Below are 18867 nucleotides of genomic sequence, written 5' to 3' on the forward strand. Positions count from 1 at the left end.
CCCCGTGCTGATGTTTTGTCTGAACAACTGCATCTCTTGACTGTGTCTGCATGCTTTTGTGCATTGAGTTGCTACCATATAATTGGCTGATTAGATGCTTGCATTAACAAGCAGGAGTACAGGTGTGGCCACTGAGTACGTATCATTTTAAGGCTAAATGAGTTGGAAATTTATTCCATAATAGGTTAATTGGCCTCTGTAATTTGCCTCTAGTGTGTAGTTAATGGTACTCTATTTTGGGGAAGGTATGACTTATACAAAAAAGATGGATTACACCTGAACCCAAAAGGTACTAATATCCTGGCGGGATTGTTTAATATAGCTGTTAGGGAGGGTTTAAACTAAGTTGGCAAGGGGAAGGAAACCAAGGTGTTAGGGTCAAGGAAGAGGAAAATAGAAATGAGTCAAAAATACTGTGCAGCAAAGATCGCAAGAAGGACAAGCCGGTGAATATACAGGATAATTTGCTGCAAAATAGAAATATAGCAAAATCAACAACAGATACTTATCTAAATGTACTGTACTTAAATGCACGCAGCATTAGAAATAAAGTGGATGACCTTGCTGCACAGCTGCAGGTTAAAAGATATGACATTGTGGCCATCACCGAGTCATGGCTAAATGATGGATGTGATTGGGAGCTGAATATCCAAGGATACACAGTGTGTAGGAAAGATAGGAAGGTAGGTAAAGGGGGTGGCGTGGCCCTGATGGTAAGTAACAATATCAAATCAATAGAAAGAAGGGACATAGGATCAGAAGAGGTAGAATCCTTATGGGTAGAATTAAGAAATGGCAAGGGTAAAAAGACACTAATAGCAGTTACATACAGGCCTCCAAACAGCAGCCGGGATGTGGACTACAAATTGCAGCTGGAAATAGAAAAAGCGTGTCAGAAGGAAAATGTCAAAATAATTATGGGGGATTTTAATATGAAAGTGGATTGGGAAAGTCAGGAAGGTAATGGATCTCAGGAGAGGGAGATTGTAGAATGCCTACAGGATGGCTTTTTGGAGCAGCTTGTCCAGAAGCCCACCAGGGGACCGGCTGTTTTGGATTGGCTGCTGTGTAACGAACCTGAGACGATTAGGGACCTGGAGGTAAAGAAACCCCTTGGAAGTAGTGATCATAATATGATTGAGTTCAGTTTCAAATTTGAAAATGAGAAGCTGGTATCAGGTGTATCGATATTTCAGTGGAACAGGGGAAATTACAGTGGTATGAGAGAGGAACTGGCCCAAGTCGATTGGAAAAGTAAGCTGGAGGGACGGCAGAGCAGGATTGGATGAAATTCCTACAAGAAATAAGGAAAATGCAGGAAAATTATATTCCAAGAAAAAAAGAAAATCATGAATGGAAAAATGGCACAAATGTGGCTAACGAGAGAGGTTAAGGCAAAAATAAAAGCAAAAGAAACGGCGTACAAGGAAGCAAAAATTAGTGGGGAAAATGAGGACTGGAAGACTTTTAAAAACTTACAGAAGGAAACTAAGAAAGTCACTAGGAAAGAAAAGATGAATTATGAAAGGAAGTTGGCGATTAACATAAAAAAGGATACTAAGAGTTTTTTTAAATATATGAAGAGTAAAAGAGTGACAGGGGTAGATACGGGACCGATTGAAAATGATGCTGGAGAAATTATAATGGATAACAAAGAGATGGCGGAGGAACTGAATGAATATTTTGCATCAGTCTTCACAGTGGAAGACATGAGCAATATACCTGATAGCCAGAGGTATCAGGGAATAGAATTAGGTACAGTCAAGATTACTAGAGAGAAAGTGCTTGGGAAGCTAAGTGGACTAAGAATAGATAAGTCTCCCGGTCCGGGTGAGGTGCCCCCAAGGGTTCTGAAGGAAGTGGCTTTGGAGATTGTGGAAGCATTGGAAATGATCTTCCAGGAATCAGTAGACTCTGGCATGGTTCCGGAGGACTGGAAGATCACAAATGTTGTTCCGTTATTTAAGAAAGGAAGGAGGCAGCAAAAAGAAAATTACAGACCTATTAGTCTGACATCGGTAATTGGAAAGATTTTGGAGTCAATCCTCAAGGACGAGGTTATGAAATACCTTGAGGTGCATGACAAGATAGGCCGAAGCCAGCATGGTTTCATGAAGGGAAGATCCTGTCTCACCAACCTATTGGAATTTTTTGAGGTAATCTCGAATAAGATTGACAAGAGAGAGGCTGTGGATGTTGTGTATTTGGATTTTCAAAAGGCTTTCCATAAGGTGCCGCATATGAGGCTGCTTAATAAGATGAGAGCCCATGGAATTATAAGAAAGATATTGAAATGGGTGGAGCATTGGCTGATAGGCAGAAAGCAAAGGGTGGGAATAAAGGGATCCTATTCTGATTGGTTGCCGGTTACTAGTGGTGTTCCGCAGGGGTCGGTGTTGGGGCCGCTTCTTTTTACGATGTATATCGATGATTTGGATTATGGATTAAATGGTTTTGTGGCTAAATTTGCGGATGACACCAAGGTAGGTGAAGGAGCAGGAAATGTTGAAGAAACGGAAAGGTTGCAGAGAGAGTTAGTCAGTTTAGGAGCATGGGCAAAGAAATGGCAGATGAGATGCAACGTTGACAAATGTACGGTTGTACATTTCGGAAGAAGAAATAATCGGGCAGATTATTATTTAGATGGGGAGAAAATTCAAAAATCAGAAGTGCAAAGGGACTTGGGGGTCCTCGTGCAGGATACCCTAAAGGTTAACCACCAAGTTGGATCGACGGTAAGGAAAGCGAATGCTATGTTGGCATTCATTTCAAGAGGAATAGTGTATAAGAGTAAGAAGGTGTTGATGAGGCTCTATGGGGCATTAGTGAGACCTCATTTGGAATACTGTGTGCAGTTTTGGGCCCCCTATCTTAGAAATGATGTACTGATGTTGGAGAGAGTTCAGAGAAGATTTACGAGGATGATTCCTGGAGTGCAGGGGCTAACATATGAGGAGCGTTTGTTGGGTCTTGGACCATATTCATTAGAGTACAGAAGAATGAGAAGGGATCTCATAGAAACATTTCGAATGTTGAAAGGGTTGGACAGAGTAGATGTGGAAAGGTTGTTTCCCTTGGTGGGTGAGTCCAGGACAAGGGGCCATAGTCTTAGAATTAGAGGGTACCTGGTTAAAACAGAGATGAGGAGAAATTTTTTTAGCCAGAGGGTCACGGATTTGTGGAATTCGTTGCCACATACAGCTGTGGAGGCCCGATCATTGAAGGTGTTTAAGGAGGAGATTGACAGGTACCTAATTAGTCAGGGTATCAAGGGATATGGGGAGAAAGCCGGAAATTGGAACTAGATGGGTGAATAGTTAAGCTCATGGGGGAGCTGCGGAGCAGACTCGATTGGCCGAATGGCCTACTTCCGCTCCTTTGTCTTGTGATCTTGTAAAGTAAATTCTCTGCATCTCAGTTCTAAAAGGACATCCTTCAATCCTGAATTTGTGCTGTTTTGTCCTAGAATCCCCTACCATGGGAAGTAACTTTGCCATATCTAATCTATTCAAGCCTTTTAACATTTGGAATGTTTCTATGAGATCCCCCCTCATTCTCCTGAACTCCAGAGAATACAACCCAAGAGCTTCCAGACATTCCTCATACTGTAACCCTTTCATTCCTGGAATCATTCTCGTGAATCTTCCCTGAACCCTCTCCAATGTCAGTATATCCTTTCTAAATTAAGGAGCCCAAAACTGCACACAGTACTCCAGGTGTGGTCTCACAAGTGCCTTATAGAGTCTCAACATCACATCCCGGCTCTTATATTCTATACCTCTAGAAATGAATGCCAACATTGCATTCACCTTCTTCACCACTGGCTCAACCTGGAGGTTAACCTTTAGGGTATCTTGCACAAGGACTCCCAAGTCCCTTTGCACCTCTGCATTTTAAATTCTCTCCCCATCTAAATAATAGTCTGCCCGTTTATTTCTTCCACCAAAGTGCATGACCATACACTTTCCAACATTGTATTTCATTTGCCACTTCTTTGCCCATTCCCCTAAACTATCTAATTATCTCTGCAGGCTCTCTGTTTCTTCAACACTACCTACTCCTCCGTCTTTCTTTGTATCATCGGCAACTTTAGCCACAAATCCATTAGTCCCATAGTCCAATTCATTGACATACATCGTAAAAGGTAACGATCCCAACACCGACCCCTGTGGAACTCCACTGGTAACTGGCAGCCAGCCAGAATAGCATCCCTTTATTCCCACTCTCTGTTTTCTGCCGACCAGCCAATGCTCCATCCACACTAGTAACTTCCCTGTAATTCCATGGGCTCTTATCTTGCTAAGCAGCCTCATGTGCGGCACCTTGTCAAAGGCCTTCTGAAAATCCAAGTACACCTCCTCTACTGTATCTCCTTTGTCTATCCTACTTGTAATTTCCTCAAAGAATTACAGTAGGTTTGTCAGGCAAGATCTTCCTTTCAGAAAACCAAGCTGGCTTTGGCCTATCTTGTCAGGGGTCTCCGGGTATGCCATAACCTCATCCTTCACTTCCATCAATTTCCCAACTACTGATTTCAGGATAACAGGTCTGTAGTTTCCTTTCTGCTGCCTCCCATCGTTTTTAAATAGCAGAGTAACATTTGCAATTTTCCAGTCATCCAGTACAATGCCAGAACCTATCGATTCTTGAAAGATCATAGTTAATGCCTCTGCAATCTCTCCTGCTACTTGCTTCAGAACCCGAGGGTGCATTCCATCAGGTCCACCCTTATTAAGCTTCCTGAGCACCTGCTCAGTTGTAATTTTCACTGCACATACTTCACTTCCCTGACACTCTTGAATTTCCGGTATTCTACAGACATCTTCCACTGTGAAGACTGATACAAAATACGCATTCAGTTCCTCTGTCACCTCTGCATCTCTCATTACAATATCTCCAGAGTAATTTTGTATTGGTCCTATATCTACCCTGAACTTTCTTTTACCCTTTATATACTTAAAAAAGCTTTTAGTATCTTCTTTGATATTAGTTGCCAGCTTCCTTTCATAATTCATCTTTTCCTTCCGAATAACCTTCTTAGTTTCCTTCTGCAAGTTCTTAAAAACTCCCCAATCCTCTATCTTCCCACTAGCTCTGGCTTCCTTGTATGCCCTCTCTTTTGCTTTTACTTTGGCTCTGACTTCACTTGTCAGCCACAGTAGTGTCCTTCTTCCATTTGAAAACTTCTTCGTATTTGGAATATATCTGTCTTGCACTTCCCTCATTTTTTGCAGAAACTCCAGCCATTGCTGCTGTGCTGCCTTTCCTGCAAATGTCCCTTTCCAGTCAACTTCGGCCAGTTCCCCTCTCATGCCATTGTAATTTCCTTGATTCCATTGAAATACCGACACATTAGATATTATTTTTCCCTCTCATATTTCAAAGTGAACTCTATCATATTGTGAATACTGTTCCCTGAGGGTTCCTTAACCTTAAGTTCTCTTATCACCTCTGAATCATTGCACAACATCCAATCCAGCACAGCTGATCTCCTAGTTGGCTCAACAACAAGCTTTTCTAAAAAGCCATCCCTTAGACATTCTATAAATTCTCTCTCTTGAGGTCCAATACTAACCTGGTTTTCGCAATCCACTTTCATGTTAAAATTCCTAACGATTATCATGACATTGCCTTTCTGGTATGCCTTTTCTATCTCCTGCTGTACATCCCGGCTGCTGTTTGAAGGCCTGTATACAACTGCCATTAGGGTCCTTTTACCCTTGCCAATTCTTAACTCAACCCATAGAGACTCTATACCTTCTAATCCTACGTCATCTCTTTCCCATGATTTAATATTATTCCTTATACACAGAGCCACACCACCCCCTCTGCCAACTAACCTATCTTTCCGATATATCCTTGGACATTCAGCTCCCAATGGCAGCCATCGTTTAGCCAAGTTTCAGAGATGGCCACAACATCATACTTGCCAATCTGTAGCTGAATTTCAAGGTTTTCCATTTTATTTTTTATGCAATGTGCATTCAAATACAACACTCTCAGTCCAGTATGCCTTGTGAGCGTTCACCCGCTTGAAAGATGTTCTGATGTTGTTCTGTGCTGGGATTTGCACAGGTTTAGTTTTGTTCTTTCTTTCAAAGCATTCAAAAAAGAGGGTTTAAGCTCATCACGAGTATCACAGTCACTCTTGATGTTAGGTTTTGCCTTCTAGGAAGTAATGGCCTTTAAATCCTGCCAGAATTGATGTGCTTTCGATTCCTTCTCTACCTTCAATAGGAATTGGTATTTAGCTCTTAAAACAGCCTTGTATAGATCTGGATCACCAGTTTTGAATGCCGCAGATCTAGTCCTCAGCAGACTGCAAATCTCTTGGTTCACCCACAGCATTTGGTTTGGGTTTATCCTGTTATACTTTCAAAGGCACACACTCATCCACACAGGTCTTGAATGAAGTCGATAATGACTGTGATATATTAATTTAGTTTCAAAGATGAACCCCTGAATATTGTTCAGTCCACAGTTCAAAGCAGTCCTGTAAAAACCCTCCGCTTCCCTTGACCATACCTTTGTGGTTCTCATCACTGGTGCCACAGATCTCACTATCTGCCAGTATCAGACGGATAGAAATACACTATGAATACAATAAATTGAAACTGAAGCTACTAAAGCTCAATATATTTCATCATATCATCAGTATTATATGAACTTCATCATGACTATTTCGAGCATTTCCATACCCTACAACTTACATTCTTTCATCAACAACTCCCAGCATGAGCCAGTAGAAAAACATCCTGAAACACAAACATAAGTTACTGTCGCAATAGTGAAACTCCAAACAATTTTGTAACATTTTGAATTAATATTGCTAATAACTGCAGAAAAAGTAGTTCAGGAAAGTACTTGATCAATCCTTGCATTGTATCTAAATAACAGTTAATCCCAGTTTAAAGCACAGAGCTAGAAATTCTTCCACACTGTAAGGTGATCTGCAGGGCTGAATTTCAATATCCTTCTGCATAAATTAAAAACAATTAAAAAGCCTGCCATAATATTATTGCATATTTCTTTGGGAATTGAATACATTATATGTGTTATAAGAGGGTTTGTCGCATCTACAGTGATATAAAGTAGCCCATCAGGCTTTGCAAAAAGATTTTCTGCCAAGGAAGAGATGTTGGAAACCACAGAACAAAGGAGTAAAGTGAAGGCAGTTCATATAAATGATACCTGGACAATTTCAAGTGGGGTCATCACTAAGACAGCTTTACTGCCTTATACCTCAATACAGATTGGCAACAACATCTCCTCCACAATCACCTTCAGCACAGGTGCACCACAGGGCTGTGTGCTTAGCTCCTGCTCTACTCACGCTATACCTATGACTTTGAGGCTAAGCACACCTCCAATACCATATTTAAGTTTGCTGATGATACCACTGTTGTTAGGCAAATCAAAGGTGGTGATAAATTGACATACAGGAGGGAGACTGAAAATCTGGTCAAGTGGTGCCGCACCACCAATCACTCGATGTCAACAAAACAAAAGAAATGATTATTGACTACAGGAGGAAGAAACTGGTCCATGAGCCAATCCCATTAGGGGATCTGAGGTGGAGAGGGGCATTATCATATCGGAGGATCTGGCCTGGGACCAGCAAGTTAATGCCATTACAAAGAAGGCACGATAACCCCTTTAATTTCTTAGCAGTTTGTGCAGATTCAGCATGTCATTTGGACTTTGACAAACTTATGTAGATGCACAGTGGAGAGTATCCTGACTGATTGCATCATGGCCTGGTATGGAAACACAGCGGTCAAGAATAGAAATGCATACAAAGAGTGCTGGATACAGCCCAGTCCATCAAAGTCAAAGCCTTCCTCACCATTGAACTCATCTACAAAGAGTGCTACCACAAAAAAACTAACACCTATCATCAAGGACTCCACCATTAAGGCATGTGGTCAGAATGGAGGTACAGGACCCTTATGACCCACACCACCAGGTTCAGGAACAGTTATTACCCTTCAACCATCAGGCTCCTGAACCAGTATGGATAGCTTCACTCACCTCAGCTTTGAATTAATTCTATGGACTCACTTTCAAAGACTCTATACCTCATGTTCTCAGTATTATTTATGTAATTGTTTATTTATTTATTATTACTTTTCTGTATTTGCACAGTTTGCCTTCTTTTGCACATTGATTTTTTGTCAGTCTTTCTTTATGTGTAGTTTTTCATTGATTCTATTGTATTTATTTGTTCTATTGTGAATGCCTGAAAGAAAATCAATCTCAGGGTGGTATATGTTGACAAATATGTACAGTACATTGACAATAAATTTACTTTGAACTTTGAATTTTATGGACTACCTCATTGTAAGCAAACCATTCCAAGATACCTAGAATACAGAAAAGCAGATAGCAGGTGTTTGAAACCTGACATCTTGTGGAAAAGTACTGTTTGATAGATTACAAATCTCAAATGAAAACTCTGATAAATTGGAACCAAATGGTTAAAAGAATTGTAGAACCAGCAGCGATTTGAAGAAGTTAAGTAAACTCATGTTGGAATAGATATGGATTGGAATTTAGGCTGTGAAAAGACGATAAGGAACTAAGCAATGTATAGGAGGTATGTGGAGAGACATAAAAGAAGTTGCCTTATAAAATGACCAGCAGCAGAGGCTCCAGAAACCAAACACTTAAGATAACCCTGTCAGGGACTCGGAAGAACTCACAAAGGTCGAATCCTGGCCAAGTTCATCAAGAGTAGATAATATCCAAATACAGGTATCGGGTTTTGGAAGTTGTGAGAGTAAACTAAGGAATTCAGAATCAGAATCTGGATCAGGATTATTATCACTGACATATATCGTGAAATATGTTTTGCTGCAGCAGTATAGTTCAATACAGGGACAAAATTGCTATAAGTTACAATAAAAATATTTAAAAAGTAATGCAAATGAGAGGAAAAAGTGAAATAGTGTTCATGAGTTTATGGCTTGTTCAGAATTCTGACGGTGCAGTTCCCGAAATGTTGGATGTGTGCAAATAACTAAAAACTGAAACAAGAAAAGAGTGATTATTTTAAATAATGCAGTGAATCTTTCAGATGTTTGAATCAATAATGATTAATAAAGAAGAATAGTGCATTGTCTGATGCATGTTTATTATTGATTTGGCAACGAAACCATATCTGGAGTATTATATATAATTTTGGTCTCTATTTTAAAAAAGGATGAACATACTTTGCTTAGCTTGTATGTGCTGGAGTTCAGAGGACTGAGAGGTACCTACAGTAAAATGTAAGATTCTGCAGGATCTTGATGGGGTAGATTTGGAGAGCTTGTTTCTACTCCAGAGACTTGGTCCTCTGAACATCTCTTTGATTAAAGGTTAATACAAATAGTCTTTAAATATTTTAAATTCAGAGGTAGATAGATACTTAAGCAAGTGCCAAAATGTTTCTGCAGATTCTGCAGGAAGGGTTTAGCTACAATTGAAATCAGATCTCCCACGATTTTACTATATCATACTAGGAATGAAAGGTTATCATACGAGGAACATTTGATGGCTCCGGGTCTGTACTCACTGGAATTCAAAAGCATAAGGGAGAATCTCATTGAAACCTTTCGAATATTGAAAGGCCTGATACAGAGTAGATGTGGAAAGGATGTTTCCCATGGTGGGGGAGTCTAGGACAAGAGGCACAGCTTCAGGATAGAGGGGTGCCATTTCAAAACAGAGATGCAAAGAAATTTCTTTAGCCAAAGGGTGGTGAATTTGTGGATTTTGTTGCCACATGCAACTGTGGAGGCCAGGTCATTGGGTGTATTTAAGGCAGAGATTATAGGTTCTTGATTGGACATGGCATCAAAGGTTACAGGGAGAAAGCCGGGAACTGGGGTTGAGGAGAAGAATAAAAAAAAAGGATCAGCCATGATTGAATGGTAGAGCAGTCTCGATGGGCCGGATGGCCTAATTCTACTCCTATGTCTTATGGCCTTATAAATGATGGGGTTGGCTTGAGGGTCTAAGTAGCCTATTCTTGCTCCTAATTTCTATGTTTGTATATTCTTAAAACACACAAATGCCGTTAAACTGTACATATAGCGTGCTCACTCTGTGCACGCGCGTGTGTGTGTGTGTGTGTGTGTGTGTGTGCGTGTGTGCGTGTGTATGCGTGCACTGTATCAGTTACAGAAGAATGAGTGCATGAAAACTTGCAGCATTGTTTCTGGGGTTTTGGAGACTGACTCCTGGCAATAATATCTCTTGTCATTTTTACCAATGCTACATTGCTTCAGTGTGGGATACTCTCTGGAAAACCTGACATATGACAGATTCAGATTTAATACCACTGGCCTATGTAGTGAAATTCGTTGTCTTGCTACAGCAGTACAATGCAATACATAATAATAATTTAAAAACTACAAATTATGAGAAGAATATATGTTATATATAATACCCTATATATAATAATATATTAATTATATATATAAAATCTTTATATACTGTGTGTGTGTGTGTGTGTGTGTGTATATATATATATATATATATATATATATATATATATATACACACATAAAAGAGAGCAAAAAAAAAGTAGGTTCATTGTCCATTCAGAAATCTGCTAGTGGAAGGGAAGAAACTGTTCCTAAAATGTTGAGTGTGTGTCTTCAGGGTCTGGTACCTCCTCCCTGATGGTATCAATGAAAAGAGGGCAGGCCCTGGGTGAAAGGGGTCCTTACAGTCTTTCTGAAGCATCATCTTTTGAAGATGTCCACGATGTAATCCATATAGAAACTCACATCAGTATCAAAAAATATATGAAAGTCATCTTCTGAGTTCTCCTCAGAACCATTGTTTCACAACAACCCAGTATGCTACCCAGCTATACCTATGGTCTCTGCCACTATTCAGCATAGGATCAGTTCCACCATTTCCCAATCAGTTCAGATTGGCAAAAACATGACTTCCACAATCACCATCAGTACGGCTGTGTGCTTAGCCCCCTGTCCTACTCACTTTATACTTAAGACTGTGAGGCTAAGCACAGATCCAATGTCATATTCAAGTTTGATCATAACACCACTGTTGTTGGCCAAATCAAAGGTGGTGATGAACCAGCCTATAGAAGGTATCGATATTGTGGTGCTCCGGGGGCTTTGTCAACAGCTCGTCTCAACATTTCTAGCAACTGGCATTAGCTACTTGTTTTTCTTGTTTTAAAATCTGTTTGTGGTGTGCATGTTCAGTGGAATTATAGTGAGATTTTCAAGTTCATTTATTGTTACATCTTAGCCCAGGTTATACAGTTGTTCGCTTGTGTGTATCTGTGCAACCCTGACTGTAACTGGGGTGTGTAATAATCACCACCCCTGTCTGTATGTGACTGTGTTAGTTCTCACTGAGCGATGACACTCTGTCTGTTATTGTGCTTGTTGCAATAAAAATTGCAGTTAAGATAAATGAGTTTTCTCATCTGTCATCATGGACCAAATGCTCACCACACTGGTGTCAGGAGTGGGATGCAAAGTTGAAGAGCTACGATGTTGGATAGAGCACCTTAAGAACCAAGAAATAAGTTGAGGGACTGAACAGTATGCCTCTCCTGCACACCCGGGCCAGGTTCCCAAAGACAGGATGCCAACCCGGAGGGGGAACCTGGGAACCGAGCAGGTGATATGCCTTCCCTGATAGGCCGAGCATACCTAGGCTCCCCAACCCGCGGTAAATGGTGGAGCACTTCTCCCACCTCCCTTGCAGGCCAGGCCAGGGAACCCAAGACATAATAGCCAATGGTGAACCTTGCCCTGGTGCTGGAGGGGGTTTCCCTGTGGGCCCTCCTCGACCAAACGCCGGCTGAGCAGCATGACTACAGGGCATTCGGAGCAGCAATGGAGCAGTGTTTCAATCAAGGCCATAACGAATGAAGACCTGGCCAGCCGGTGGTGCTGTCTGGGAGAAAGCCTGGGGGCGTTCACAGCAGTTCGCTGCTACTGTGCTCAGCATGGCTAGTTCAGCCAGTTCGCTCCCAGGGCCCAGGAAGAGCTCGCCCTCCATGCCTCTGTAAAAGCATTGACACCGGAGCGCCTTCAGCAGCACGTTTGCCTGACATCACCATCATCGCGGGCCAGGGCATCGGCAGAGAGAGCAGAAGCGATTTTAACCCCCGGGAGCATTCCAGCATGGCCCCGCAAGCCTGGGATTGTGTCATCAAGGTGGAGGAGGGTACCGACAAAGAGGAGTCCATGGTTCGACCAGCACTACACCAGCCCTGCCATGTGCCATGGGGCAACCTCTGCTACCTGTGTGGCGAGGCAGGCCATGTGGCCTGGAACTGCCCCTCACCAGTACCATGCCACAGCCCAGTGCCAACCAAGACCTCCAGCATAGTCCCTCCATTGTCACCTCACCCGGTGGGCCGTTTAGGAAGAGCAAATCTCATACATGGACTGAGTAGTGGAGGGCATCCCCAACACGGACCAGCTATCCCCGCCTGGGTGGACAAAGATGGCAGTCCAGCTGGCTTCAGTCACCGGCAATGGTGCGGTGATGAGAAGGAAGAAGTGGCTGTGCATCACAGTGGAGGAAAACACAGCGGAGCACGAGGTGATATCCAGGACTCTTGCTTCATTGGCCTGGATCTGCCATCCTGCTGAGGGCCTGTGTGGATGTGCCGGGTGCAACGCTCTACCTCAGTGCTGAATCCGTGGCTCTTTGCCAGGGCAGCTCCAGGAATTGAACCAGGCAGGTGCAGTAACAACCACAGCGGCCCAGCGCAGTGCAGCACACCCTGCAGTGGACCAGTGAAACGCAGTACAACAGGACGTAACCTGTGTCGGGGAGATGCACACCATCATCAGCCATCCCAACACAGACAGTTCACCATACCCCTGTCGTCAGCATCCACATTGGCACAGCGCCACCACCTCGGAAGCACTTCTGCAGCGCCCTCTAGTGACACCATGCTGGCAGTGCAGGAACTGTGGCAGGATGCTCGCCAGGACTACAACCTCGTGGTACAGCACTGCACGGGAAGGCACCGCAATAACGCTGACACCACCTCTCACCAGCACTGTGAGGACATCAAGTGTCGCTACTGTTGCTGCCACGAGGGACGGAGCCAAGAGCAAGCAGCGGTGACGATGCTTCAGGTGGAATCCGGCAGAAGGTAGATCTCCCCACCAGTGACCGCCAGCAGCTACGCAGTGAGCAGATGTCCTGTGGGGGCGTGGCTTATTCTGATTGTCTGAAGCTGCTTCGACTGTGATTGGTTAGTTTAGAAACAGTAGCTGTTTTTCTATTGGATAGCTGTCAGGTGTCCAGTTTCAAATATCCTGGGTATATAGAGAGAATGTGTGGGAGGTTCTTTCTCTTCCTTTATTTAAGGCAAATGGCACACGAAGCCATTGGGAAGCTATGCACTGTGTGCACTTTTAACTAAGTGTGTTTGAATTTATGTATGTCTGTTGAATATCCAGCTTTGCAGTTTCTATGACGTGGGGGACCTGAATGCTTGGTTGGAATTTTACTGTTTGTAAATAAGTGAACAATATAATTATTCGAAATCAATGCGATTTCTGTCTTTCTTGCCAGATCCGCAAATCTAATCCCTGAGCAGGGTATGGCTTTTTGAGCAGAAAAGCATTTGAAAGGTTATTTAAAAGAGAGGGCCCTCCATTTAAGAGATGCAGAGTCCTAAGTTGGACAGATAATAGTGAGGGTTTTGGAAGTCTCGCTAACTTACTGATGAGTTGAAGAATGCCAATAGATTGATCAGACGGGTTAGATTTCACTGGGGTTGAATTAGGGCATCACATTGTTTCTATACTTAAATCTTTGTGTTTTCCCAGGAGGAAATGTAGCTGTCAGAAAGCTTTCTGTCCTGTTATCAGCATTTATAAGACACCAGTATACAACGAAGCAAGTCTTAAGAATGAATTGGAAGATCTCAGACAGCACTGTATTATTCCGAGAATCACTTTTGTTGGCTCAGAGTAGGGCTGCAAAATTATAGGATACAACTATGCAGATAGCTTGTCAGCTAATGAAGTTACAGCACTTGGAGGCTGCACGCAGAGCAGGTTGGCAGCCTGACCCTGTTAAGGTTTGAGCCATAATGAGGGGGGGTGATGATCCTACTGTGAGACTGGGGGATGGGAATGTTTGGCTGGATAATGAAAATGAGGGAGAGAGGGTTGCGTGGACCCATTGGTTTAATCCTCGAGATGATGGCCCTGTCCTTTGCATGCATGAAACAGTACGGCGGGCCAGGCCAGCGATCTTGCTTTTCCACAACCTCACTTTGAGGGTCATCGGCCTGCAGCTTCTTCCTTTCGGTGGGGGGTGGGGTGGAGGAGAAGGAGACTCAGGAACGTGAGTGGGGTGGTACAATGGACACCTTCGAGACAATGGAGCTTAGAGAATTTTCCACAAAGAAATTGGTGAGCTTAGGGGGACAGGTACAGACAAAAGTCTGGGGAGTCTTTGGCTGCTTTGTTATTGAGGACACGGGTGACAGGGTACCAGAGTGATCCTATCTAATGGAGAGATGGGGGCTTTAGGGAGCTTGTCATCCCAACACATGATCAATAACACCTTGAGATCACTGCTTGCTTCCCCTGAGCATAATGCATCACTATGGGTTCGGTTAAACTTAGGTATCATTCTCTTTGCGAATGGAATTTAAAACCACAAGTGGAATGGAGCACAGTAGAGAAGGGTACAAGTTCTACGCCAGTGGGCTCTTATCACAGAATTACACCGCAAAAGTGGTAGCCCACCACAGAATGTTGAATTAACTTCTGGAATGGTAGGACACGTATTTACTTCTGCAGTATTTCCAATAAAAGGATTAGTGTGTCAGTAATTTGGGCAACTCAATTCTGGATATGAGATACCCACATTTCAGAGGAAATTAGGTATTTGGGGAGCAATTCTAGTAGTTCTATTGTTTTTGTATTTTCTAAATACCCCGTGACTACTCAGGAGAGAGTGCATTCATATCTCTGTGCATTAAAGAATGGCAAAGTGGTGGATGCTGATCTGTGGTGGGTGATCCTGTGATACAGTCCTGCGGATGTCGTTTGAATTTGCACAATAAACCATGTGATCAGATTGCTGAATTTGTATGAGGACTCCTTACTACGCCGCGGAAGGGATGCCACTGATATCAATCCCAGTCCCTTCAATGACAAAGAAAAGTCTGTTGGGGGAGATTATCTGGCTTCGTGGGTTTTGGCATTCTGGCTTGGGGGAGGAGCTGAAAGGGGGTTGCCTATTCCAACCAACTTTGACCCAGATACGTATGGTAACAGCCTTACGGGGCTTCATCCTTAATAAGCCTGATGAAGTGAATACTTTAAGGGCTGGTATCTCCCTATGTACCATTGGTCTAATTGGACAAATTAGGTGATTTCCCCACCTGACAGAGTGTTGGTGTAGGTGGTATGTTGAGTACAGGTACAAGGTGCAAGGTGGACGGCAAGTGCGAGCAGGGACAGCATCTTGGGACGGCTGTGTCTGTGCCAGATGGTGTTGTGAAGATGGGCACTTGTTGGATGCTGAGTGACAATTCCTGGATTTGCAGTTGCATGGCTCCCACAGGGTGGTGTAGTTGACATGTGGTGCCCTGGGTGAGCACCTTGCCCATGCTGGTTGGTAAGAGGGTTATTACAAAGGAAGGACGTCTTGAATGATAGCCTTTCTCAGCATGGTGCTATCATGTTTGCTGTTGTGTGCTGGGGCAGCAGGCTGAGGGTGGCAGACACCAACAGAATCAACAAACTCATTCGTAAGGCCAGTGATGTTGTGGGGATAGAAAAGAGGATGCTGTCTAAGTTGCATGCCATCTTGGTCAATGTCTCCCATCCACTACATAATGTACTGGTTGGGCACAGGAGTACATTCAGCCAGAGATTCATTCCACCGAGATGCAACGCAGAGCGTCATAGGAAGTCATTCCTGCCTGTGGCCATCAAACTTTCCAACTCCTCCCTCGAAGGGTCAGACATCCTAAGCCAATAGGCTGGTCCTGGACGTATTTCATAATTTACTGGCATAATTTATATATTACTATTTAACTATTTATGGTTCTATTACTATTTATTATTTATGGAGCAACTGTAACAAAAACCAATTTCCCCCGGGATTAATAAAGTATGACTCTGACTATGACTATGACTATGGTATGGCCAGACTGTCCTGGGAACTGGTTTTGATGATAGACGCCTGGTCACAAAGGTAGGTGGCACTTGTACTGTTATTGGTCAAAAATGATGGATATACCTATATTCCTGACGGGTTGCAGGACAACACTCACCTGGTTGAGCATATCTCAGAGTTAGCGTATAAGATTAAGTGGTGGTGGGGGGAGCAGATCATTGGCTGTTATACTCCAGGGTGGGGATGATGGTGTTTTCGGCACAGGGAATCTGGTGGACTACAGTCGGTTTACTGGGAGGTGACCATTGGGTTTACAGTATTGGGTATTGTACTCTGGAGTTTTATATATATGTATAAAACTTAGGGAGTTCACAAGAGTCATACTAGTCTTAGGATTGGATCATCATGTCCGCAACTTCCGAGCGGTGGATGTCCTGTGGAGGGCGTGGCTTATTCTGATTGACGAAAGTCACATCCATCATGATTGGTTAGTTTCGAAACTGCAGCTCTTTTTCCCATTGGATAGCTGCCTGGTGTCCAGTTTCAAATATCCTGGGTATATAGAGAGCACGTGTGGGAGGTTCTTTCTCTTCCTTTAAGCCATACAACATACATGGCCATTGGGAAGGTCTGCCCAGCATACGCTTTTAACTAAGTATGTTTGTAGAATTACATAAATTTGTTGAGTATTCAGCTTTGTCGTTTCAGTAACTTGGGGAATATGAATGATTGGTGAAATTTTTATTGTTTGTAAATAAATGATTAGTATTCTTATTCGCAGTCTGTACATTTTCTGATCCACTTGCCTGATCCATGAAACTGATTCAGCATGAAAGCAGGAGAGTGATTCTGTGTTGGCCCGAGTGAGGGGATGGTCAAGCATGGGACAGTAGTGGAGTGGGCAGAGGTCTCAATCCTGGATCCAGAGACCAAAGGCCGATACTCTCAGTGGGGCACGCTGGAGGTGTGCTACAGGTTGCGGTTCTGCTGCTGGGAGTTTTCTGCCGGCGACAGATATCTCCTGCAGCTGGTTGTCCCCTGGAGGCTCTGCACCACTGTGCAGCGGTCAATGCATGGGCGTGTAGGGGTCGGCCATTTTGGGGTTGCAAAGATGTTGGGCAATCTGCGTGAATGCTTCTATTGGCCTGGGTGCAGTCAAACTGGAGCTGTTCATGTACTTCTACAACACTTGCACATTCCAGAACAGGTCAAGCTGCCAGTCTAGAGTGCCAATGCAGCAGTGCCTGGTGGGGGAACCCAATGGAGCATGTAGGGCTGGACATCCTGGGCCCCTTCCCCAGCACAGACATGAGAAACCACAATGTTCCTGTGCCCATGGATTACATCACAAAGCGGCCAGAGGCATACACGACGATCCCAGACCAGAGCACCACCACCACCACTGAGAGGCTCACGGAGGAGTTCTTCTGTCGTTTTGGTAACCCAGAGGAACTCCACAGCAACCAGGGGCACAACTTTGAGGAGCTGGTATTTGGCGAGGTCTGCCAGTAGCTGGGAATCACCAAAACACAAAGCACCCCAGCTTCACCCACAAAGTGGTGGGCTGGTGGAACACTTTAACCACACCCTGGGCTATGTAGCTCGCCACTCTCATCAGCTGACAGCAGCGCGATTGGGATCGCCACATACACCTAGAGTCGTAGGCATACCAGACAGCAATTCAGGAGAGCACCAGGTGTATGCCAGCCACACTCATGTTCATGCAGGAGCTGTGCACGCTGGTGGATCTGGTGTCTGGCCCTCTTCCTGAGTCACAGATTCTTGGGGAGGCTGAGTTGGAATACCTGCAGCTCCTCAGGGGATGCCTGTGGGCTGTTCATGATGCAGCTCAGCAGAACCAAAGCACAGCTAGGGGTCGCCAAAAACAAACATGATGCCTGCAGTCGGGTACAGGGCTTTACTGTGGGGGTCTGAGTATGGGCCTACTGCCCCTCCCGGAAGTAGGGCCTATCACCCAATCTTGGAAGCCACTGGAAGGAGCCGGGAGAGGTGCCTGACTGTATCTCTTATGTGGTTTATTGGATGCGGCTGACTGAGTGGCAGAAGGCAGCCGTGCTGCACCAGAACTGGCTGCCAGCATATTGGCCCTTGGCCACCATTGACCCAGTGAGGCTGCAGGAAGCAGGTGACACTCCAGGTGCCCTGTCTCCTTCCTCCACTAAACAGTTTGTAGCACCCTGGGGGGGAGTCTACAGCCAACCCCCAGTACCCCAGGTGATGGTGTTGATCACCACTGGGACTTTAGGACTCTGTTGTGGACTCTGGGGTTGCTGACCCCTGAGCCGTGGGCAATGTGGTGCTCTGGGATGTGGCCAACAGCTCACCCCAGCATTCCTAGAGCCAGTCCTACTTTTTGTTCTTTTTTAAGAACGCATTTGTGGTGTGCGTGTTCAGTAGAGTTATGGTGATATGGTCAAGTTTAATTATTTTAGCTTGGGTTATACAGTTGTTAGCTCGTGTGTTTGTGTGCCACCCTGACTGTAACCGAGGTGTGTGATCATCACCTCCCCTGTCTGTATATGAGTTAATTCTCACTAAGCCATTATGATCTGTCTGCTATCGTGCTTATCGCAATAAAAATAGCAGTTAAGATAAATAAGTTTTTCCTATCTGTCATCGTGGACTGAATGCTGGCTACAATATCAAAAGTAATGGATACAGTCCATTCCATCACAAGAAAATCCTTTCCCACTATTGAGCACATCTACAAGG

The sequence above is a fragment of the Mobula hypostoma genome, chromosome 7, assembly GCF_963921235.1.
Source record: "Mobula hypostoma chromosome 7, sMobHyp1.1, whole genome shotgun sequence".
NCBI lineage: Eukaryota > Metazoa > Chordata > Chondrichthyes > Myliobatiformes > Myliobatidae > Mobula > Mobula hypostoma.